Consider the following 24,292-nt stretch of genomic DNA (forward strand, 5'->3'; position numbering starts at 1 on the left):
ATATTGCAATCATCACATTATATAGTACTGACAATTGCTCATTTTGACTTTCTACCTAGCTAATTTCTTCTCTTTTCTCTGCTCCGTGTTCAAACAGGAAGTCTCTTGTCCCTGCATTTCTCATTCCTCTCTTCAACTCCTGACTTAACTGCTCCACTCCTCCCCCTGCCAGGGACTTTTGCAGTTACTCATGACTCATACAAGGAAAATTGACCTCCTGTTTCTTCATAGAGCTTAGAAGGATTCAGCTAGTCAGATTTTAATTATGTGATGTCATAGACCTAATGGAAAAAATAAGTAACTGGGTAGAAGGTCAAAATGAGCAATTGTAAGTGCACAGTGTTATATAATATGATGACTGCAATATATTAAGAGTATAAACATTTTGATGGGAGGAGTGCTTCTTTAAGCAAGAGCAAGAGACTCTTTTTTTAGCCTCAGGCAGCCAACCTAGAATGGGTGCCAGAAACATGCCTGATATCTGCTCCCTGTAATCACACACCATGACACTTTTGCATTTTTTGCAGTGTGTCACAGTGCTCCCACATGATCTAGCCCTTCACTGCAAACCCCATCTCTCCATGGACTTGGAGTTTTGGGGATTATGGAGGATTAATACTGTTGTTCCTGATTACAGACAGTCACCATTGTCAATAACCATCACTCATATAATAAATAAAAATAAAAACATATGATAAAGTGCATTAACCATATGTAGTCCAGAACATATAAGCATTATTCAAACACACAGTCAAAATGCGTATACAGTTCAGAAATCATAATTAGATACCATATTTTTTGGATTATAAGACTCACTTTTCACCCCAAAATTTGGGAGGAAAATGGGGGTGCGTTTTATAATCCAAATGTAGCTTACTGGTGGAGGAAGTGGCTGCAGTGGAACGGAGTCACAGGAGGCAGGGTCGCTGCTGCAGGAGGCTGGCATTGGCAGGAGTGGGGCGATGCTGCGGGCCCCAGGCTGGGAGGAAGGGGTGTCTCACAGGGAAATTAATGGGAAGTGCAGGGACTCCATTCACCGACACCGCCTCGCATCGCCAGGACAAACCTTCTCTTCCAAGCCCGGGGCCCGCAGCATCGCTCCACTCCTGTCACCGCCGTCAGCTTCCTGCAGCAGCAATTCTGCCTCCTGTGACCCTGTTCCACCGGAGACGCCCCCCGGTAAACTACCGTAAAATTGGACTATAAGATGCTCCACCATTTTTTTAAAAAAACTTTTTTCCTATTTTCTTCCCCAAAATTTGGAGTTGTGTCTTATGGTCAGGTGCGTCTTAAAGTCTGCAAAATACGGTACATGAGGAAATAAATGTATCAGCATATTATAGTCTCTAGCTATGGAAGTGAACAAGTTATCACCTTTAAATTATAGCTGTTAGGCAAGCAAAGCAAATGCTCTATTGATAACAGTTTGACTATCTGACAAATAACTATAACTATAACAAATAACGATAACTATATTATCAATTTTATAATTGTTCTTCTCCTTAACTCAAGCAATATTGAGAATTCTTGCCTATAGTTGTAGGAAAAGAACAACATATACCTCAACTTACTATGGCAATTTCTAAGAAAAGTTCAGAAATGAGAGAAATAAAAATGTATGAGCACTTATCCCTGAGCGAGAAAAAGTAAATTGCATCAAATCTCACATTAATACAATACTATTTTTTTGAATAATGTTCCCTGGTATCTAAGTATAACTTAATGTATGGTGCACATTAAACTGACTATTTTTATATCCTTACTGAATTACAGAAGAACTTTCAGAAAATATCCAGTGCACTTTTAGAGATATGTAAAGTAATGATATAACAGGACCAATTTACTTAAAACTTTTTCATTAGAGTACCCTAGAAAACTAGTAGCTATCGAAATGTGTTCCTTATGGTATTCTCATCTGTACGTCTGATTGCACTTTGGCCTTATACAAAGCATAACAAAGATGGGCATTGCATATATTCGTGCCATTGATGGTCTATGAGTAACAAACTAAGGAGACATTTTCATGACTTTCAACAGAGTGGCTGCTGATGACAAGCAAGAGACCAAAAAAAGCAATATCTTTTGAACAGTATGGCTGATCTAAACAAGTACTCCAATCAATGTTTTTATCCTATAAATATATTGCAGTCATTATATTATATAGCACTGTGGACTTACAATTATCCATTTTGCCTTTCTAACCACTTAATGCTTCTATTTTTTATGCTCTATGTAGAAACATGAACTCTCTTGTCCCTGCATGTGATTTCATAAACCTTATGGAAAAGAGAAGAATTAGCTGAGTAGGAAGGCAAATTTAGCAATTGTAAGTACACAGTGCTATATAATACGATGATTGCAATATATTAAGAGGATAAACATTTTTATGGAAGAACTTCTTTAAATAAAACAAAAACTGGAGCGCTCAGGATATTGGCGGGAACATAATAAGAGCAAACACTGACCACTTTTGACTTGGTGATAGGTCCTCTTTAGAATATTGTACATGTTATTTTCTCTTTATCTACTTGTCATACATTTAAAAAATCATATTTGATTTAATGCAAAAAAAAGAAAGTATAATTCAAAAGCAATGGATATATCTAAAGATGGTGCCAGGTTTAACCAGGTGGTAGTCCGGGACCTCAAATTCACACCAAGAATAGGTACTAAACAGTCTACAAGTACGTCTTCTAAGCATCTATTAATTTCTATGTCAGTGCCGGAGCAATTAATAACTCATGTGAAGTTACCCCGAGGGTAAAGCACTGACACTGAATTCAGAGCTAGTTACTATAACATTTGTAAATCCTAATCCATTACTATGTGTCAGTACCTTGGTGATGTACAATAATAGAGATTAAAGAGTCAAACAATTGTATTTTATCCTATTAGAAATGCTTTATGTATAAAATGCAGGTGGATACAGCCCATGTTAAATATTCTTCATACATCCACTTGTCTGGGAGGGAAATGGTGAAACCAGTAACTATAAGGCACGGAGCAAAAAAATAATATACAGTGTCAGTCTTATATTAGATTGCACCCTGTGTGTATGGTAATTTCCAGTTTGCTCTTCTCGGAAGGTATTTGGTGCTGCACTCTGGCATATGTTTGTCCCATAAGACCTCAGGAGAAGACATGGATGACAGACATCTGTACCATCCTTCAAAACTTTGAGGACTCCACCAAGATGGTGAGCGGCGATGACGCCATAATTAGCATCACCATCCCGCTTCTCTGTCTTCTGAAGTGCTCTCTGCTCACAATCAAAGAGGACGCATTGAAGGTGGAGCACGATGAAATGGAGCACGGAACCATACAGGGTGATTACACACAGCCCAGCCTCATCTCATCCCAACGTGGATTGGGTGACAATGAGGAGGAGGAGGAGGAGAAAGAACAGGAGCTAGTTTCATGCGCTATAGATGGTACTACCTGTACAACTGTCATACCATCTGTTCAGCGTGGATGGCAAGAAAACAGAGAGGAGAAGGAGGAGAGCATGGTCAGTCATCCTCTTGGTGAGGACATGGAAGTCTTGCCTGTTAGCAGTCTGGCACGCATGGCTGAGTTTATGTTAAGCTGCCTTTCCCATGACCCTTGCGTTTTCAAAATTTTGGGTGACAGTCATTACTGGTTGGTGACACTTCTAGACCCATGCTACAAGGAAAACGTTATATCTCTTATTCCTGAGGCGGACAGGTCTACAAACATGGGGCAGTACCAGAAGGCCCTTGTTGCGGAGCTATTAAAAAAATTCCCATCTGAAAACTTTGGTGGCAGAGGTCGTAGTTCGTTGGACAACCAAGGAGTACAGGCGAGAGAGACATAACTTCAATCCAGCAGAGGCAGGGGAACACTGTCAAAGTTCTGGGAGAATTTTCTCAGCCTCTCCCATCGCACAGGCCCTGAGGTGCGAGGTACTCTCACAAGGAGTGAAAACTTTGGGAAGATGCTGAGGGAGTACCTTGCTGACCGTACCAACGTCCTCCGTGATTCCTCTGTGCCTTATAATTATTGGGTATCCAAGCTGGAAACGTGGAATGAACTGGCTCTGTATGCCTTGGAGGTCCTGGCCTGCCCTGCTGCCAGCGTTTTATTAGAGCGGGTTTTTAGTGCCGATGGTGGAATTATAACTGATAAGCGCATCCGCCTGTCAGCTGAAAATGCTGACAGGCTGACTCTTATAAAAATGAACAAGGGCTGGATTGGGTCAGAATTCTCAACACCACCGAATGATAGCAGCGTAACATCAGTTCAAATCCAGTGTCATTTTGGGAGGTGTATTCCCATGCACCTCTTCACACTCACACATGGGTTTATGTTACGGATCCGGGTGGTGGAACCTCTGTGCTGCAGTGCAAGGAGGGACCCAGAGGGGCGTAACTAAGTATCAACTCGGACCGACCCAGGTCGTACGGCGGCTGACGACTCCGTGATCAGGGAGGGACCGAGCAGAGGGACCAAGTGCTACTCTGGGGACGACCTTGTAAGGGAGCAGGTGACTCCCACGGGTCAGATGGCTGAGACTGACCGATACTGCAGATGGGCACAGCAGGCAGGCTGACGAGAGGTCCGGGTAGATGAACTGGCAGAGACAGCAGGCGACAGGCGGGAGCCTCTAGGTAGGCTGTCAGGTGGTCACAGCAAGGGACGGGCAGGAGCCTCCAGGTAGGCAGACAGGTGATCATGGCAAGTGACGGGCAGGAGCCTCCAGGTAGGCAGACAGGTGGTTATGGCAAGTGACGGGCAGGAGCCTCCAGGTAGGCTGACAGGTAACAGGCAGGTGCTTCCAGGTAAGCAGGCGGGTGAGGCCCATAGACAGACTGGCGGACAGAATGGAAGACAGACTGTCGGGCAGGAGAGTAGTCAGGCTGCCGGACAGGACTGATAGTCAGGCTGACGGGCAGGACAAGTAGTCAGGCTAGCAGCGGGACCTGAGGGCTGAAGCAGAGGTTAGAACACTGTGCATCAACTATTGCTCGGGCACCTCCATTTTGGAGGAGGTGCCTTATATATGGGAGTACCTCCGGCAATTGGCCAGGGACTCCTTAGGGTGGCGCGCACGGCCCCTTTAAGAGGGAGGGAGTGCGCGCCCTAAGCACAGTGCCTGGGAAGAAGCGGGGCATGAATGTTCTCCCTGGGTTCCCAAGTTCTCTCCTCTGGGCCAAACCCCTTCCAATCCACCAGAAAAAAGGTTTTTCCTCTTACCCTCTTGGTGGCCAGAATGTTCTCTACCTCAAAAACATCCTCAGCGGAAACCAGAGCAGGGGGAGTACCTGGATGGTTGGAAAAAGAATTAAACACAACTGGTTTGAGGAGAGATACGTGAAAGGAGTTGGGAATCAGTAAGGTGGCCGGGAGTTTTAGCTTGTAAGCCACTGGGTTGATTTGTTTTAGGACTTCAAATGGACCGATGAACCGAGGACCCAACTTGTAGGAGGGTATTGTGAGCCGAACATGTTTGGAGGAGAGCAAAACCTTGTCTCAAGGAATTGAGGCAGATCCAGACGTCTCTTGTCAGCATATCTCTTCATCCGCTCGGAGGACTGAAGAAGTGCGGACCTAGTACAGTCATGGCCAAAAGTATTGAGAATTAGACAAATAGTAATTTTTCCAAAGTTTACTGCTTCATTTTTTGTAATGGCAATTTGCATATACTCCTGAATGTGAAAGAGTGATCAGCTTAACAGCAATTACTGTACTTGCAAAGTCAATATTTGCCCAGAAAATGAACTTTAACCCCCAAAACACATTTCAACATCATTGCAGTCCTGCCTTAAAAGGAGCAGCTAACATCGTTTTAGTGATTGATCCATTAACACAGGTGTGGGTGTTGATGAGGACAGGGCTGGCGATCAATCAGTCATGATTAAGTAAGAATGACATCACTGGACACTTTAAAAGGAGGCTGGTTCTTGGTATCATTGTTTCTCTTCAGTTAACCATGGTTATCTCTAAAGAAACACGTGCAGCCGTCATTGCACTGCACAAAAATGGCCTAACAGGGAAGAGTATCGCAGCTACAAAGATTGCACCTCAGTCAACAATCTATCGCATCATCAAGAACTTCAAGGAGAGAGCTTCCATTGTTGTCAAAAAGGCTCCAGGGCGCCCAAGAAAGACCAGCAAGCGCCAGGACCGTATCTTAAAACTGTTTCAGCTGCGGGATCGGACTACCAGCAGTGCCGAGCTTGCTCAGGAATGGCAGCAGGCTGGTGTGAGTGCTTCTGCACGCACTGTGAGACGGAGACTCTTTGAGCAAGGGCTGGTTTCAAGGAGGGCAGCAAAGAAGCCACTTCTCTCCAGAAAAAACATCAGGGACCGACTGATATTCTGCAAAAGGTACAGGGAGTGGACTGCTGAGGACTGGGGCAAAGTCATTTTCTCTGATGAATCCCCTTTTCGATTGTTTGGGACATCTGGAAAACAGCTTATTCGGAGAAGAAGAGGTGAGCGCTACCACCAGTCTTGTCTCATGCCAACTGTAAAGCATCCTGAAACCATTCATGTGTGGGGTTGCTTCTCAGCCAAGGGAATCGGCTCACTCACAGTCTTGCCTAAAAACACAGCCATGAATAAAGAATGGTACCAGAATGTCCTCCAAGAGCAACTTCTCCCAACCGTCCAAGAGCAGTTTGGCGCCCAAAAATGCCTTTTCCAGCATGATGGAGCACCTTGCCATAAAGAAAAGGTGATAACAAAATGGCTCATGGAACAAAACATAGAGATCTTGGGTCCATAGCCTGGAAACTCCCCAGATCTTAATCCTATTGAGAACTTGTGGTCAATCATCAAGAGACGGGTGGACAAACAAAAACCAACAAATTCTGGCAAAATGCAAGCATTGATTATGCAAGAATGGACTGCTATCAGTCAGGATTTGGTTCAAAAGTTGATTGAGAGCATGCCAGGGAGAATTACAGAGGTCTTGAAGAAAAAGGGGCAACACTGCAAATATTGACTTGCTGCATTAACTCATTCTAACTGTCAATATAACCTATTGGTACTCATAATATGATTACAATTATATTTCTGTATGTGATATAAACATCAGACAAACACTAATAAAAACCAGAGGCCAGCAGATCATGTGAAAATATAATTTTGGTGTCATTCTCAAAACTTTTGGCCATGACTATATTCTCCCAAATGGTGGAAAATTCGCTGACCAGGGACTCCGCGGCAGGGTTGTCCACAGAAGCGGAGACGGGAAACGGAATCCGGGGATGTTGACCATAGACTACAAAGAATGGGGACTTGGAAGTAGATTCGCTCTCATGGTTGTTGTAGGAGAATTCGGCCCATGGTAGGAGGTCCACCCAATCGGTATGGTGAGCATTAACAAAGTGCCGGAGGTAGCTGGTAAGGATCTGGTTGATACGCTCCGCTTGACCATTGGACTGTGGATGGTAAGCGGAGGAGAAATCCAGGGTGACATCCAACAGCTTACACGTAGCTCTCCAGAAGCGTGAGGTGAACTGAACCCCTGGATCCAACACAATGTGGAGGGGTAGGCCATGGAGACGAAAGTTGTGAAGGAAGAAGTCCTAAGCCAGCTCCGATGCAGACGGGAGACGAGGCAGAGGGATGAAGTGGGCTATTTTAGAAAAGCGGTCGGCGACCACCCAAATGACTGTACAGCCGGCAGAAACAGGGAGATCTGTAATAAAGTCCATAGCAATGTGTTGCCAAGGGGCAGCAGGTACGGGAAGAGGCAGGAGGTGACCGGCTGGAAGATGTCTGGGAACTTTGTTTGTCTACCACATCCTTGCGCAGGGTGGGCCACCAGTAATGCCGAGAAATGAGCAGGAAAGTTTTCTTCTGACTGGCATGGCCGGCTAGTTTAGATGAATGACCCCAGTGAAGAATCCCCTCCCGATCTGGTACTGCTACAAACATCTTACCGGGTGGGAGACGAGTCAGGTCTAAGGGGGCCATACTCATCACTTTGGAGGGGTCGATGATGTGCGTAGGCTCCTCCTCTAGATCGGAGGACAGGAAGGATCGGGACAAGATGTCAGCTTTAACATTCTTGTCCGCCGGGTGGAAATGTAGGATAAAGCCGAAGCGAGTGAAGAACAAAGACCACCGGGCCTGACGTGGATTGAGTCTTTGGGCATTCTGGAGATATGCAAGGTTTTTGTGATCAGTATAGATGATCACTGGGTATAGAGCCCCTTCAAGCAGGTAACGCCACTCCTCTAGCGCCAATTTGATGGCTAGCAGTTCTCAGTCTCCTATGGAGTAGTTGCACTCAGACAAGGAGAAGAGTTTGGAGAAGAAGCCGCAGGTTATCATTCTCCCGGATGAAGATTTTTGGGTGAGCACCGCTATGGCTCCGGAGGAGGAAGCATCAACCTCCAGGAAGAACTGTTTGTTGCAGTCCGGACGGTGCAGCACTGGGGCAGAGGAGAAGGCTTGCTTTAAGGAAAGGAAGGCCTCCTCAGCTTCAGGCGGCCATACCTTGGGATTTGCTCCCTTACGGGTGAGGGCAGAGATGGGAGCAGTCCGGGAAGAGAAGTGCGGGATGAAGAGACGGTAGTAGTTGGCGAAGCCCAGGAATCGCTGAATGGCCTTCAACCCCTCCGGACAGGGCCATTTTAAGATGGCAGAGAGCTTCTCGGGGTCCATTCGTAGACCTGTCTGGGAGATAATATAGCCCAGGAGGGGAAGGGAGGTCTGCTCGAAGAGCCACTTATCAAATTTGGCATAGAGGTGATTCTGCCTGAGCCTAAGCAGGACCTGACGAACATCCCTCCGGTGTGTGGGAAGGTCCGGAGAGATGACCAAGATGTCGTCCAGGTACACCACCACGCAGGAATATAGAAGATCACGGAAGATGTCATCGACTAGTTCTTGGAATACGGCGGGAGCATTGCAGAGACCGAAAGGCATTACACGGTATTCATAGTGACCGTCCCGGGTATTGAATGCCGTCTTTCACTCGTCTCCTTGACAGATGCGGACCAGGTTATACGCCCCACATAGATCCAGCTTGGAAAAGATCCTAGCGCTCTTAAGGCGGTCAAACAACTCGGAGATGAGTGGCAGGGGGTATTTATTTTTGACCGTGATTTGGTTGAGTCCTCGATAGTCTATACAGGGGCGTAGTGAACCATCCTTCTTCTTGATGAAGAAGAATCCGACTCCAGCCGGGGAAGTAGATTTCTGGATGAATCCCCTAGCCAGATTTTCCTTAATGTATTCCGACATGGCCCGGGTTTCGGCCGACGACAACGGGTAAATAAGCCCACGGGGTGGAGTGGCACCGGGTACCAGGTCGATCGGGCAATCATATGGCCTATGAGGTGGCAGTGTCTCTGTTTCCTTTCATCAAAGTCATCTGCATAGGGCCAGTAAGATGCCGGCACACCGGGTAGATTAGCCGGGGTGAGAGGCGGACGAACCAGGCGGACCGGGACCAGGCAGGTCTTATGGCAATCCTGCCCCCAACGAGAGAACTTCACCGGATTGCCAGTTCAGCACGGGTTCATGTCTCTGAAGCCAGGGTAGACCTAGCAATAGGGAGTGAGAGAGACCGGAAAGCACATGGAAGGAGATCCTCTCAGAGTGCAGCATTACCACCTGCAGGGTTATAGGTTCTGTGACGAGCAGGATGGTCACTGGAAGGAGTCTTCCATCCATGGAAGCGACTGCCAATGGTTCAGCCAGAGGTTTGGTGGGAATGTGATATTTCTCTACCAGGGACAGGGATATGAGATTCCCAGCAGCTCCGGAATCCAGGTGTACAATTTCAAAGTAGCAGTTCTCTCCCCAGGAGATGGAGACAGACATAGTCAGGGAAGGAAAAGGTTTACTTTTGTCTAGGATGACCTCTCCGAGCGGTCCTAGACACTGGCGTTTCCCGGCTTCACCGGGCAGGAACGGATGAAGTGCTCCTTACTGCCACAATAGAAACTGCTCCCCTTGGCTCGGCGAGACTCTTGGCGAGATATGACCATCTTGGTCTGGTCGACCTGCATAGGTTCAGGCGAGCGTGCCCTGGGAGTTGCTAATTGAGAGACAGGTCTCTGGAAAGTAGGAGCAAGGCGAGGAAATCTTCGCTCCCGGGTAGTCTCTTTGATACGTTCTTGGAAACGGATGTCAATCCGGGTAGCTAGTGACACCAAGTCATCGAAGGTGGTAGGAATGTCCGACCGGCTAACTCGTCCTTAATCCAACCAGAAAGACCCTCCCAGAAGATGGACACCAGAGCCTCGTTGTCCCTGGCAAGCTCAGAAGTGAGGGTATGGAACCGTATGGCATATTGGCCCACGGTGAGACTCTCTTGGCGGAGACGTAGCAGAGAGGAGGCTGAAGAGGATTTTTTTCCTGGTTCATCGAAGACTTTCCGGAAAGCAGCAAGGAAAGACGATAGATCGGACACCAGGGGATCCCCTCTCTCCCACAGGGGATTTAACCATGCCAGTGCTTCCCCAGTGAGATGGGACATGATGAATGCCACCTTGGCTAGGTCGGAGATGAACTGATGTGCCAAGAGTTCAAAGTGCAGGGTGCACTGGTTTATGAAACCCCGAGCTAGAGTGGGGTCGCCTCCAAAACGAGGAGGTGCAGAAAGCCGGGGACCTGGGTTGGATGCCGTGGTATTGGTTGGCAGCGGCGCTGCCGGGGCGGGAGTCGCACGACTTGAGGCGGACACAGGAGGAACAGTCAGTGTGTCCAGGCGGGAGTTGACACTCCGCAGGAAGTTCAGGATGGTTTCCTGTTGGGATCTCTGACGAGAAACCTCCTGGTACAAGGTCAGAGAGCGAGGGAGCTTGGGAGCCACCGGGTTCCATGGCCCGAGCAAACTGTTACGGATCCGGGTGGTGGAACCTCTGTGCTGCGGTGCAAGGAGGGACCCAGAGGGGCGTAACTAAGTATCAACTCGGACCGACCCAGGTCATACGGCGGCTAACGACTCTGTTACCAGGGAGGGACCGAGCAGAGGGACCAGGTGCTACTCTGGGGATGACCTTGTAAGGGAGCAGGTGACTCCCATGGGTCAGATGTCTGAGACTGACCGATACTGCAGATGGGCACAGCAGGCAGGCTGACGAGAGGTGGTCAGGCTGTCAGGTGGTCACGGCAACTGACGGGCAAGAGCCTCCAGGTAGGCAGACAGGTGGTCACGGCAAGTGACAGGCAGGAGCCTCTAGGTAGGCTGTCAGGCGGTCACGGCAAGTGACAGGCAGGAGCCTCCAGGTAGGCAGACAGGTGGTCATGGCAAGTGACGGGCAGTAGCCTCCAGGTAGGCTGACAGGTAACAGGCAGGTGCTTCCAGGTAAGCAGGCGGGTGAGGCCCATAGACAGACTGGCGGACTGAATAGAAGACAGACTTTTGGGCAGGAGAGTAGTCAGGCTGGCGGACAGGACTGATAGTCAGGCTGGTGGGCAGGACTAGTAGTCAGACTAGCAGCGGGACCTGAGGGCTGAAGCAGAGGTTAGAACACTGTGCATCAACTATTGCTCGGGCACCTCCATTTTGGAGGAGGTGCCTTATATATGGGAGGACCTCCGGCAATTGGCCGGGGACTCCTTAGGGCGGCGCGCGCGGCCCCTTTAAGAGGGAGGAAGCATGCGCGCACCCTAAGCACAGTGCTCGGGAAGCTGCACGCGCCGGCAGCAGAAGCAGGAAGAGGAGCGCTGGAGGACGCCGGGCAGGGAGCGCAGCGGTGAGAGGGACGGCGTCTCTGCCTGGCAGGGGGCAGAGACGCCGATGCTACAGTATACGCTTCCTGATTTTGGCTTTTTGCTCTTGTCCTCCTCCTTCTCTTCATGCTCATCCTCCACTACCATATCACCAGGGTGACCGTGGTCTATGATGCAACACCCACATAATTTTTTTAAAGGGTGTTTATGACGCCCGTAAAAAAAAAAAAAATTATACAGTATGTTCATGTATAACCCCCAGGGGTAAATGTTTGTCAGCCCATACACTTAGTGCATGGGTATTAAAAGTATAGGAGACCCGCTCCTTTCTAATGGGAACATTTTTTATGGGGCCCTCCTCCACATCTCTTCCAAGGGGCATTAGAGTGCCTCCCAATTTTTTGCAGCCCTTACATTCACTGCATAGGTCAATACTATGGAAGACCCACTTCCTAATAATGGGAACATTTTTTTTCTGGAGGCCCTCCTCTATGTCTCTTCCAAGAGGCATTGGAGTGCCTCCATATTTTTGGCAACTCTTGCCTTCACTGCATAGGCAAACACAATCAGAGACCCACTTCCTAATAATGGTAACATTGTTTTCAGGAGGCTCTCTGACCTCCACGTCTCTTCCAATGGGCATTGGAGTGCCTCCAATTTTTTGGCAACCCTTGCATTCAATGCATAGGCAAACACAATGGGAGACCTACTTCCTAATAATGGGAACATTGTTTTCAGGAGGCCCTCCTCTAAGTCTCTTTAAAGAGGTATTGGGGTGTGTCAAAATTTTCAAAGTGGTATTGGGTTGCGTCCAAATTTTGGGCAGCCCTGCCACTCACTGCATACTGAATAACTGTATAGGAGACCCACTCTTTAGAAATGGGAACAATAAAACATAGCCGGCTGATGGTTCTCTAAGAATAGTGAGGGCCGACTGCTGGCCCTTTAAGAATAGTAAAGGCCGTCTAATGGCCCTATAAAAATAGGCTTTGTGACTTTCAGAGTCCCTCCTTCATGAAGGAAACATGATGTGTCTGATGATATCTCACACACCAGATAAGGTTGTAAAATGCTAAAATGACATTTCTTGGTGAATGCATTTGTCACGATTGAAAGCAATGCAAAAGTGCAAAAATGCATCAAAAATGCTAAGTGTGAACATAGCCCAAAGTGTGGAGGCGTATTTTTGTTGTTGGTTATTTATTTTGCTTTATATACAAGTCATTACCCTGGAAAAGATGTTCATTAACATATTCCCAGGAAAATCCATTTTGGTTTCGTTTTTGTATGTTTTATTGTGAGTCTTTAAAAGTGGCGTAATACCTTTGACAACGTTGTTGACAGAAGTGACCTGGAAGTCAGAAATGCTTCCAGGGGTCTTCCCCATGCTGTTTCCATGTCATTTGCGCACTGTTCCCATCGATTTGGGCAATTTTTAAGCCCTCTGCAGACCGCCGGGGGGAGCCGCCTGAAAAATGCTCGCGTTTCCCATAGCCTTACATTGGGCTCGTTGCTATGGTCAAGTACCCGAGTATTCCAATGTGCTCGACCCGAGCATCGAGCACCCAAGCATTTTAGTGCATGCCCATCACTAGTGTTGCACTTTGGCATGTGCTTGTATTTTTTTGGGAGGTATTTGGTGATGCACTCTGGTTTATGTTTATCTCTTCTCGTGAGGTATTTGGTGCTGCACTCTGGCATACAGTGTGTTTGCTCTTCTAGTGAGGTATTTGATTCTGCACTGTGGCATGTGTTTGACTCTTCTCGGGAGGTATTTGGTGCTGCACTCTGGCATATGTTTGTCTCTTCTCAGGAGGTATTTGGTGCTCCACCAAGGCATATGTTTGTTTCTTCTCCGGAGGTATTTGGATCTCCATTCTGGCATATGTTTGTCTCTATTGGGGAGGTATTTGGGGCTGCACTCTGGCATATGCTTGACTCTTCTTGAGAGGTATTTGGTTCTGCACTCTACATAAAAACATAGTTTTTAAGGTTGAAGGAAGACTAAGTCCATCTAGTCCAACCCATAGCCTAACTTGTTGATCCAGAGAAAGGCAAAAAAAAAACATGTGGCAAACACTAAGTTCCACATTGGGGAAAAAAATTCCTTCCCGACTCCATACGACAATTAGACTAGTTCCCTGGATCAACGCCCTATCAAGGAATCTAGTATTTATAACCTGTAATATTATGCTTTTCAAGAAAGGCATCCATGCCCTTCTTAAATTTTAACAGTGAATCACTCATTACAACATCATGCGGCAGAGAGTTCCATAGTCTCACTGCTCTTACAGTAAAGAATCCCCGTCTGTGATTATGTTTAAACCTTCTTTCCTCCAGACGTAGAAGATGCCCCCTTGTCCCAGTCTCAGGCCTCAGAGTAAAAAGATCAGTAGAAAGGTCTTTGTACTGTCCCCTCATATACTTGTACATAGTAATAAGATCACCCCTAAGCCTTCTTTTTTCCACAGTAAATAACCCCAAGTGTAATAACCTGTCTTGGTATTGCAGACCCCCCAGTCCTCTAATAACCTTGGTCGCTCTTCTCTGCACCCGCTCTAGTTCAGCTATGTCTTTCTTATACACCGGAGACCAGAGCTGTACACAGTATTCTAAGTGTGGTCGCACTAATGACTTGTATAGAGGTAAAATTATGTTCTCCTCATGAGCATCTATGCCTCTTTTAATGCATCCCATTATTTTATTTGCCTTTGCAGCAGCAGCCTGACACTGGCCACTAAACATGAGTTTGTCGTCCACCAATACACCCAGGTCTTTTTCAGTTACAGTTTTGCCCAGTGTTTTACAATTAAGCATATAATTATACATTTTATTTCCTCTGCCCAAGTGCATTACCTTACATTTATCCCCATTAAAGCTCATTTGCATTTATCAGCCCAAGCTTCTAGTTTACATAGATCCTCCTGTAATATAAAATTGTCCTCCTCTGTATTGATTACCCTGCAGAGTTTAGTGTCATCTGCAAATATTGAAATATTACTCTGTATGCCCCCTACAAGGTCATTAATAAATATGTTAAAAAGAAGGGGGCCCAATACTGACCCCTGTGGTACCCCACTGTTAACTGAGACCCAGTCTGAGTGTGTTCCATTAATAACCACCCTTTGTTTCCTATCACTGAGCCAATTCTTACCCCACATACATATATTTTCCCCTATCCCCATTGTTCTCATTTTATGTATCAACCTTTTGTGTGGAACCGTATCAAAAGCTTTTGAAAAGTCCATATACGCAACATCCACTGCATTTCCTTGGTCCAGTCCAGAACTTGCCTCCTCATAAAAGCTGATCAGATTAGTCTGACAGGAACGGTCCCTCGTAAACCCATGTTGATATTGGGTCATGAGGTTATTCTTCTTCAGATACTCTAGTATAGCATCTCTTAGGAAACCCTCCAGGATTTTACCCACAGTAGAGATTAAGCTTACCAGCCTATAATTTCCAAGTTCAGTTTTTGTCCCCTTTTTGAATATTGGCACCACATTTGCTAAACGCCAGTCCTGTGGTACAGACCCTGTTATTATGGAATCTTTAAAGATTAAAAATAATGGTCTATCTATGACGTTACTTAATTCCTGCAGTACTCGCGGGTGTATCCCATCCGGGCCCGGGGATTTGTCAACTTTAGTGATTTTTAGATGCTGCCGTACTTCCTGCTGGGTTAAGCAAGTGACATTTACTGGAGAATTTTTGTTATCACTAATCATGTTTTCTGTCATGCGATTTTCTTGTGTAAATACGGTTGAAAAAAAATCATTTAGCATATTGGCTTTTTCCTCATCCTCATCCACCATTTCACCCAGACTATTTTTAAGGGGGCCAACACTATCATTTTTTAGTTTTTTACTATTTATGTAGCATATGTTTGTCTCTTCCCAGGAGGATTTTGGTGCTCCACCCTGGCATATGTTTGTCTCTTCTCGGGAGGTATTAAGTGCTGCACTCTGTCTTATTTTTGTCTCTTCTCAGGAGGTATTTGGTGCTGCACTCTGGCATATGTTTTTCTCTTCTTTAGAGGTATTTGGTGCTCCACTCTGGAATATGCTTGTCTCTTCTCAGGAGATATTTGGTGCTGCACTCTGGCATATGTTTGTCTCTTCTCGGGAGGTATTAAGTGCTGCACTCTGTCATATTTTTGTCTCTTCTCAGGAGGTATTTGGTGCTGCACTCTGGCATATGTTTTTCTCTTCTTGGGAGGTATTTGGTGCTCCACTCTGGCATATGCTTGTCTCTTCTCAGGAGATATTTAGTGCTGCACTCTGGCATATGTTTGTCTCTTCTCGGGAGGTTTTTGGTGCTGCACTCTGGCTTATGTTTGTCTCTTCTTGGGAGGTATTTTGTGCTGCATTCTGGCATATGTTGCTCTTCTTGGGAGGTATTTGGTGCTACACTCTGGCATATGTTTGTCTCTTCTCGGGAGGTATTTAGTTCTGTACTCTGGCATATGTTTGTCTCTTCTCAGGAGGTACCGTATTTTTCGGACTATAAGACGCACCGGACCATAAGACGCACCTAGGTTTTAGAGGAGGAAAATAATTTAAAAAAAATGTAAGCAAAAAATGTGATCATGATGCACTTTTAAGTGGGAGGGGGTCTTCTGTTGACACTGATATAGGGGTAATATCCCCCAATTCTGACAATATCCCCTATCCTGGTATATATGCCCCCCTTCCTTTTATACGTGGTCCCCATCCCCATCCTGGTATGCCTGGCATCCCTCCAAACTGGTATGCATGGCACCCCTCATCCCTATCCTGGTATGCATGGCACCCCTCATCTCCTTCCTGGTATGCATGACACCCCTCATCCCTTATCCTGGTATGCATGGCACCCCTAATCCCTATCCTGGTATGCATGGCACCCCTAATCCCTATCCTGGTATGCATGGCACCCCTAATCCCTATCCTGGCATGCATGACACAGCAATCCCCATCCTAGTATGCATGGCACAGCGATCCCCATCCTGGTATGCATGGCACCCCTCATCCCTATCCTGATATGCAGGCTACCCCTCATCCCTGTCCTGGTATGCATGGCCCCCTCATCCCTGTCCTGGTATGCATGGCACCCCACATCCCCGTCCTGGTATGCATGGCACCCCTAATCCCCATCCTGGTATGTATGGCACCCTTAATCCCTATCCTGGTATGCATGGCACCCCTAATCCAAGTCATGGTATGCATGGCACCCCTCATCCTTATCCTGGTATGTATGGCCCCCTCATCTTTATCCTATTATGTATGGCCCCCTCTGAGTTATCCTGGTATGTATTGCCCCCTCATATTTATCCTGTTATGTATGGCCCCCTCAGCGTTACCCTGGTATGTATGGTCCCCTCATCCTTACCCTGGTATGTATGGCACCCTCTTCCTTACCCTAGTATGTATGTCCCCCTCCTTATCCTTATCCTAGTATGCATGGTCCCCCTAATCACCATCTGCTGCACATAAAAAAAATAAACACTGCTACTCACCTTTCTTCTCTCTCCTCCAGCTCTGCGTCCTGTCTGCCCGCACTGATCTCTCCATGTGAGTCGCGCATGGCGTCACTGCCATGTGCGGCTCACAAGGAGAGATCAGCTGCCGGAAGTCACTGCTCCCCACGCCGGGACTGTGTGCGCGGGGAGCACTGACTTCACTCTCCTTCATAGCCGGCACACAGTGTAGCCGCGCTGCGGCTTCTGCTGCTGCCAGGCTATCGCGTGTGCCCGCTTATTAAAGGGCATGAATATTCACCCCCTCCCCACGCCCATGGGCGTGGAGAGAGGTTGAATATTCATGCCCTTTAACAGCGGGCACAGGCGATTCCGGCAGCAGCAGGAGCCGCAGCGCAGCTACACTGTGTGCTGCTATTAAGGAGCATGAATATTCTGTGTTCCCCATGCCCCATGGGCGTGGGGAGCAGTGAATATTCATTTTCTTTAGCAGCGGGGACAGTGTAGGCTGCAGCGGGTGGCTGCTGCCACCTGTGCACCGCTCCTCCACCGCTACCACTCCCCCCACACCCCACATATATATACACACACCCCCAACATTCGGACTATAAGACGCACCCCCCATTTTCCTCCAAAATTTTGGAGGAAAAAAGTGCGTCTTATAGTCCGAAAAATATGGTATTTCGTGCTGCACTCTGACATATGTTTCTCAGGATTTATTTGGTGCTGCACTCTAGCAAATGTTTGTCTCTTCTCAGGAGGTTTTTGCTGCTCCACCCTGGCATATGTTTGTCTCTTCTTAAGAGGTATTTGATGCTCCACCCTGGCATATGTTTGTTTCTTCTCGGGAGGTATTTGGTTCTGCACTCTGGTATACAGTATGTTTGCTCTCCTCGGGAGGCATTTGGTGCTACACTCTGGCATATGTCTGTCTCTTCTCAGGAGGTATTTGGTGCTGCACTCTGGCATATGTTTGTCTTTTCTTGGGAGATATTTGGTGCTGCACTCTGGCATATGTTTGTCAGGTCTCGGGAGCTATTTGGTGCTACAATCTGGCATATGTTTGTCTCTTCTCGGGAGCTATTAACTGCTGCACTCTGTCTTATGCTTCTCCGGATATATTTGGTGCTGCACTCTGGCATATGTTTATCTCTTTTCTGGAGCAATTTGGTGCTGCACTCTGGCATATGTTTGTCTCTTCTCAGGAGGTATTTGGTGCTGCACTCTGGCATATGTTTGTTTCTTCTCGGGAGGTATTTGATGCTGCATTCTGGCATATGTTGGTCTTCTTGGGATGTATTTGGTGCTCCACTCAGGCATATGTTTGTCTCTTTTCGGGAGGTATTTGGTGGTGCACTCTGGCATATGCTTCTCAGGAGGTATTTGGTACTGCACTCTAGCATATGTTTGTCTCTTCTCAGGAGGTTTTTGGTGCTCCACCCTGGCACATGTTTGTCTCTTCTCGGGAAGTATTTGGTGCTGCACTCTGGCAAATGTTTGTCTCTTCTCGGGAGGTATTTGGTGCTGCACTCTGGCATATGTTTCTCTCTTTTCGGGAGGTATTTGGTGCTGCATTCTGGCATATGTTGCTCTTCTCGGGAGGTATATTGCGCTGCACTCTGGCATATGTTTGTCTCTTTTCGGGAGGTATTTGGGGCTGCACTCTGGCATATGCTTCTCAGGAGCTATTTGGTGCTGCACTATGGCATATATTTGTCTCTTCTTAGAAGGTCTTTGGGGCTCCACCCTGGCATATATTTGTCTCTTCTTAGGAGGTATTTGATGCTCCACTCTGGCATATGTTTGTCTCCTCTCCACTGGGAAGGTATTTAGTGCTGCACTCTGGCGTATGCTTGTCTCTTCTCAGGAGGTACTTGGTTCTGCACTCTGGTATACAGTATGTTTGCTCTTCTCGGGAGATATTTGGTGATAGACTCTGGCATATGTTTGTCTCTTCTCAGGAGGTATTTCGTGCTGCATTCTTGCATATGTTTGTCTTTTCTTGGGAGATATTTGGTGCTGCATGCTGGCATATGTTTGTCTCCTCTCATACATATGTTTGTGACGCGCCCCCTGGGCCATTGGGTACTCGGTGCCGGGCCGGTCGGTGCAGGGGAGATGTCACAGAGGCGGTGACCCGGTCCATGAACCAGGGCTGTCAATAAAAGGAGATATTTACAGGGGATTTATAGTTTTTATAAACAGTTCATGACGCCACCTGTGGTATGCGGCTAAAGGGAGCGGCTGCTGCGGAGCAGGTCCTCTGGAGCTGTTGTTAATGCAGCAGAGTTGGTTAACTCTCCACAGGTAGAGCTTAGCTCCAGGGCAGTGTAGACGTTGCTGTTATGGTGTAGTGCAGAGGATGGCACAGTTAATAATCAGCCCACAACTTAATGGCGGTTTCCTCTTATCTTTACTTGCGGTGGTTAGGCAGACCGGGGCACGGGTACTAGCTGGTAGTAGAGGTCCGGGCAGCCAGGAAGCAAGTTGGGGGATCCACCTAACCAGGTGGAGTTGTAGGCCTTTCCTTTGCGCTACCTCTTTGGCCCTGCTGCTTATAGCTGTGCTGCAGCCCTCGTCCCTGAGTAAAATGTCTTTGTGCTCACCCGTATGGCAGGCAGCTCGGGCCTTCCTGGAGTGTCGCTCCCATGTGGCGGTCCCGGGCCCTATCGTGCTGCTGAGCCTCCGAGCGTCTGATGGGGCCAGGTGACCTGCAGTCTCCTGCCCTCCAGTTTCTGCTGCTGGGCCTTCGGTGCCCCACAACCTCAGACTCCGGTGTCCGGTTCTTCTGCGCGTTCCTGTGGGGAGAACTGCCGTGCAGCTCCACTCCTTAGGTCCTTCCTCGTCGACGTCCTGACTTCAACTCCTGTCTGTTCTCCTCACGCTAACTAACCCCGCCTCCAGATCCAGTTGCTAAGGGGAGGAGCTCCCCTTTCTGGTCTAGAGCCAGGAAGTGTTGCATGCTAGCAAAACCTGATTAGGGGACCCCTCCTTGCTTCCAGGCATGGCATCACCCCATTGTTAGGGAGGCAATGCCACTGTGACAACCAGACTCCTGGGGTGCCACATTTGTCTCTTCTCAGGAGATATTTGGTACTGCACTCTGGCATATGTTTGTTTTTTCTTGGGAGATATGTGGTGCTGCACTCTGGCATATGTTTGTCTCCTCTCGGGAGGTATTTGGTGCTGCACTCAGGCATATGTTTGTCTCTTCTCGGAAAGTATTTAGTGCTGCACTCTGGCATATTTTTGTCTCTTCTCGGTAGGTATTAAGTGCTGCACTCTGGCATATGTTTGTCTCTTCTCAGGAGGTATTTGGTGCTGCACTCTTGCATATGTTTGTCTCTTCTCAGTAGGTATTTGGTACTTCACACTGGCATATGCTTGTCTCTTCTCGGGAATCATTTGATGCTTCACTCTGGCATATGTTTGTCTCTTCTTGGGAGGTATATGGTGCTCAACTCTGGCATATGTTTATCTCTTCTCAGGAGGTATTTTGTGCTGCACTCTGGCATATGTTTATCCCTTCTCAGGAGGTATTTTGTGCTGCACTCTGGCATATGTTTGTCTCTTCTCAGGAGGTATTTGGTGCTGCACTCTTGCATATGTTTGTCTCTTCTCAGTAGGTATTTGGTACTCCACACTGGCATATGGTTGTCTCTTCTCGGGAATCATTTGATGCTTCACTCTGGCATATGTTTGTCTCTTCTTGGGAGGTATATGGTGCTCAACTCTGGCATATGTTTATCTCTTCTCAGGAGGTATTTTGTGCTGCACTCTGGCATATGTTTATCCCTTCTCAGGAGGTATTTTGTGCTGCACTCTGGCATATGTTTGTCTCTTCTCGGGAGGTATTTGGTGCTGCACTCTGGCATATGTTTGTCTCTTCTCGGGAGGTATTTCGTGCTGCACTCTGGCATATGTTTGTCTCTTCTCAGGAGGTTTTTGGTGCTCCACCTTGGCATATGCTTGTCTCTTCTCGAGAGCTATTTGGTGCTGCACTCAGGCATATGTTTGTCTCTTCTTAGGAGGTATTTGGTTCTCCACCCTGGCATATATTTGTCTCTTCTTAGGAGGTATTTGATGCTCCACTCTGACATATGTTTGTCTCTACTGGGAAGGTATTTAGTGCTGCACTCTGGCATATGCTTGTCTCTTCTCGGGAGGTATTTGGTTCTGCACTCTCGTATACAGTATGTTTGCTCTTATCAGGAGATATTTGGTGATACACTCTGGCATATGCTTGTCTCTTCTCAGGAGGTTTTTGGTGCTCCACCTTGGCATATGCTTGTCTCTTCTCGGGAGGTATTTCGTGCTGCACTCTGGCATATGTTTGTCTCTTCTTGGGACGTATTTGGTGCTCCACTCTGGCATATGTTTATCTCTTCTCAGGAGGTATTTGGTGCTCCACTCTGGCATATGTTTGTCTCTTCTCGGGAGGTATTTGGTGCTCCACTCTGGCATATGTTTGTCTCTTTTTGGGAGGTATTTGGTGCTCCACTCTGGCATATGCTTATCTCTTCTCAGGAGGTATTTGGTGCTGCACTCTGGCATATGTTTATCTCTTCTCAGGAGGTATTTGGTGCTGCACTCTGGCATATGTTTGTCTCTTTTTGGGAGGTATTTGGTGCTCCACTCTGGCATATGCTTATCTCTTCTCAGGAGGTATTTGGTGCTGCACTCTGGCACATGTTTGTCTCTTCTCACATGTTATTTTGTGCTGCACTTGATATAAGTTTGTCCCATCTGCAGGGTCTTGTATGCTACACCATGGTATTTCTTTGACACTTCCAGGTCCTATGTGTTCCAGTATGGTATTCGGTGATGATAGGGGGTAATATATGTAATGTATGGTAGTATATGCATGGCACTGCTGGGGACAATATAGGCACTAAATTGTGATATTTATTTCCATGCGGTAGCATATATTCACATGTGAAGCCCAGGCAGAAAAAGTTTAATGAGCCTAGCTTTTAAGGGAAGCAATCATCAGAAAATGACCCATGACCAATTATTTTAAATAAGTTTTTTGTATTATATGTTTTTTTTTTAAATGAAAATAGCCTCTTCAGAGAGGAAGAGGACCACCGATTTCAGGGCAAACACCTCGAAAGACGTGTCTGCAAATGAAGTATCTGGTTTGGCTTCTTATGTTAAGACATGTGGCAAGACTCATTAATGGGTTGATATTGGCTCCTAGGATTGTTATATCCAAAAGGTGGTGCTACAGTTCAGGTCCTCTTCCTCGCTGAAGAGGCTAACTACATATTTAAATTCCCAGAGGAGCTTTGCATGGCCTTTAAGTCTCATTCACTTCGACTTGGCACTGTCCACAAGGAGAAAACCAACATTTATTTATCTTTTATTTTTGGGAAAAAAAAATAGTTATATTAAAATCAACATTGTTACTATGTACATATGTTGTTTGAAGCAATAGGAAATTAGAGTCTAAAACAACATCAGTGGCTAATGTGAACATGACCAGACTTCTATTTTAAATTTTTAATACAGATAGTGATCTGTAAAAAAAAAATTGCCAACATATAAAAAACTATATTTATGAAAAAAACTAATGAAAAGAACTGCTCATTTTCTGATGATATCTTCAATTTAAAAGATACCTATGCTTACCGATACATTTAAAAATGTAGCATCTACCATTAGAGGCATCTTTGTAATATGTGTCACCCCAGGCCTGGATGCCACAAATAATAAAGGCTGTGGCTGAGAGCAGGAGGGAGGTTCCCTGGTTAGGGACAATTAGCATACAGAACCTCCTGTCCCAGGCCAGTAGGGGGAGCTGGCTGCCCCTATAAAAGCTGGAACTGGGGGCAGGGTTAGAGAGAACTGGACGACCTAGCTCAGGAGTGAGACTAGTCCCAGAGAAGGAGGGACAGTTCAGCTGTAGCTGAGGAGGTCGTGAGGCAGTGGAGGAACTGCTAGCCATGGATGTGCGGCGCCAAGAGCCTGTCCTGGCAGAAAGGGAGAATAATCTACCGGACATTGGAGGTCCGAGGCTGTAAAGACTCTAAGTCCAGCAGCAGAGAACCAGTCCGCGAGGGATTTCATTTCCTTTGGCCTAAAAAGCCCGGAGGCTCCGCCACAACAGAAGGGACCAGCAAAGCCAAGAGAGGCCAGAGGTAAAAGGAGCCCTAGTTGCAAGCCATATGGGTGAGAGTACGCGGCACGCTCAGAGACGTGGGCTATTCTACCACTAAAGGGGGAAATAGTCAGAAAGAGCTTAGAGAGCACGGTAGGCCTGCACCCTCACCCTGTCCAGAGGGGCTTCCCGAGTGTTCTCAGACATCCTTTCTAGCCGGTACTGTTGTTGGGTCATTACCATCTGTTATAATAAAGACCCTGAACTGTTTAAGCGGACTCTGCATTCTGACCGTCGCGGACGGAACTATCACCCCCAACATCCTCCTACACTACCCTGGGGCTACACTCCTCCCGTGGGGAGTTATTCTACCTCTATACTGCACACCAACACCAGCCCCAGTGGCCTGCCCTGCAGCGGCGGTTATCCCTGACCGCAATCCACGGGTGGCATAGTCGGACATTTGAAGCGCTGATTGATAGCCTGCCATATGGTCTGACCACCCTGAGCCACGGGATCAGGCTGCCACCACTACTACCCCCAGCATCGTACAGAGGCCTGGTCTTGAGTGCCCCTCGGTCCAGGGAGCGAGTCAAATACATATGACCAAAATTAACTGTAATCCCCTGTAAAAATTCATCTTGAATAAACTGTATTCTGTCTATAAGTTACATAAACCATCTGGCAGAAGACCTGTATTCAGTTGGATGACTTTGTGCCAAAGCAACTAAAAAACCAAATATGTCATCAGGTTTATAGTGATGGCAATTCTGGACTATGAAGTGGGCTCACTCTGGAGTTCTACATATTCATAGGTTACAGGCTCCTCCTGCACCATTGATTGTCAGCTTTCTTACTATGCACAATGCTTAGGGAGAAGCCTGTCAATCAACAGTGAGTAGGCATTGGTTGGATGTCACATACAAATATAAGAACTCTTAGGTCACATAGCACTCAGCTTCTGATAAGCTGTAATTTATGAAAACTACACCACATTGACAAGCAAGTGACACATGGCTGAAAGGAAGTTGGCCTTCACTACTGTATGTTCAGATAGGTCAGCATGAAACTGGTATAAG

The sequence above is a fragment of the Phyllobates terribilis genome, unplaced genomic scaffold (assembly GCF_046119375.1).
Source record: "Phyllobates terribilis strain yellow unplaced genomic scaffold, ASM4611937v1 Scaffold_11__3_contigs__length_659146591, whole genome shotgun sequence".
Lineage (NCBI taxonomy): Eukaryota > Metazoa > Chordata > Amphibia > Anura > Dendrobatidae > Phyllobates > Phyllobates terribilis.